The 1,363-nt window shown below is 43.9% G+C and overlaps 1 pseudogene; it reads left to right on the top strand.

Moving 5' to 3' along the window:
* The first annotated feature begins 900 nt into the window (after positions 1-900).
* On the top strand, positions 901-1,363 carry LOC129514497 (immunoglobulin heavy variable 3-74-like; annotated as a pseudogene).

Below are 1,363 nucleotides of genomic sequence, written 5' to 3'. Positions count from 1 at the left end.
GAGTAATTAGTCCAGACAAATAACCAGGAAGAAGGGAAGGAAGCCCGTACTGTGGTAATGACTGGAATTCCAAACCAGGAAGTTTATGAAACAAAGAATAAAAGATATTTATATCAATAGATACAGAGAAATTTCCTTGTATCCATATGACACAATCTGTTGCAGGGTCAAACCTGCCAAGCTTCAAAACCAAACCCTAAGTTAATGAACAACTGCAGGGAATCGATAGGATACAAAATCAACAAACAAAGTAAATCTAGGTTTCCACACAGTAACAACTAATTATTTATATTTTCAAGATTTTATTGAATTATTCATGAAAGACACACAAACAGAGAGAGGCAGAGACACAGGAAGAGAGAGAAGCAGGCTCCATGCAGGGAGCCCGATGTGGGACTGGATCTCTGGATTCTAGGATCACTCCCAGCACAGAAGGCAGACCTCAACCGCTGAGCCACGCAAGCACCTGTAACAATAAAGTACATAAAATGTAATTAATAAAACCTTATTACATTGGCACCGGTGTTAAGAATGTAATAGGTAGGATTAAGTATTCTGAAACAGGTAAAATAGTGTCCACTAAAAGAACTTACATTGATGAGAGATTATTAAAAAGTCAAAAAAAATGCAAAGGCATTTTTTCATACATGTGAACACTTCATAATATCAAAAGACTCACACATAGTGGCCTACGGATGTAAAGATATCCTTGTTAATAACTTGTAAAGAATCAAATCTAGGTCTGGAGCTGATTATATATTCAAAGAACATGCAAATAGGGCGCTCACTTCACTGATTAAACCAGCCCATCCCTGACCCTGCAGCTGGGAGAGGAGCCCCAGCCCCAGGATCCCCAAGTGACCCTGTTTAGGGATCAGGGTGGAAAACAGACGACTAAACATGGAATCTTTCCTTGGCTGGGTTTTCCTTGTCACTATTTTAAAAGGTAATTCATGAAGAATAAGAGACCTTGAGTCTGTGAGTGTAGGTGAGTGAGAGAAACAGGGGATGTGGGACAGTTTCCTGACCAGGATGTCTTGTGTCTGCAGGTGTCCAGGGTGAGGTGCAGCTGGTGGAGTCTGGGGGAGACCTGGTGAAGCCTGGGGGGTCCCTGAGACTCTCCTGTGTGGCCTCTGGATTCACCTTCAGTAGCTACTACATGCACTGGGTCCGCCAGGCTCCAGGGAAGGGGCTGCAGTGGGTCGCATGGAATTAGGATGATGGAAGTAGCACAAGCTACGCAGACGCTGTGAAGGGCCGATTCACCATCTCCAGAGACAATGCCAAGAACACGCTGTATCTGCAGATGAACAGCCTGAGAGCCGAGGACACGGCCCTATATTACTGTGCAAGGACACAGTGA

This window comes from Nyctereutes procyonoides, unplaced genomic scaffold (assembly GCF_905146905.1).
Source record: "Nyctereutes procyonoides isolate TBG_1078 unplaced genomic scaffold, NYPRO_anot_genome, whole genome shotgun sequence".
NCBI classification, from domain to species: Eukaryota; Metazoa; Chordata; class Mammalia; order Carnivora; family Canidae; genus Nyctereutes; species Nyctereutes procyonoides.
The sequence above is the reverse complement of the archived record's forward strand: the minus strand, read 5'-3'. Positions and strand labels throughout refer to the sequence as shown.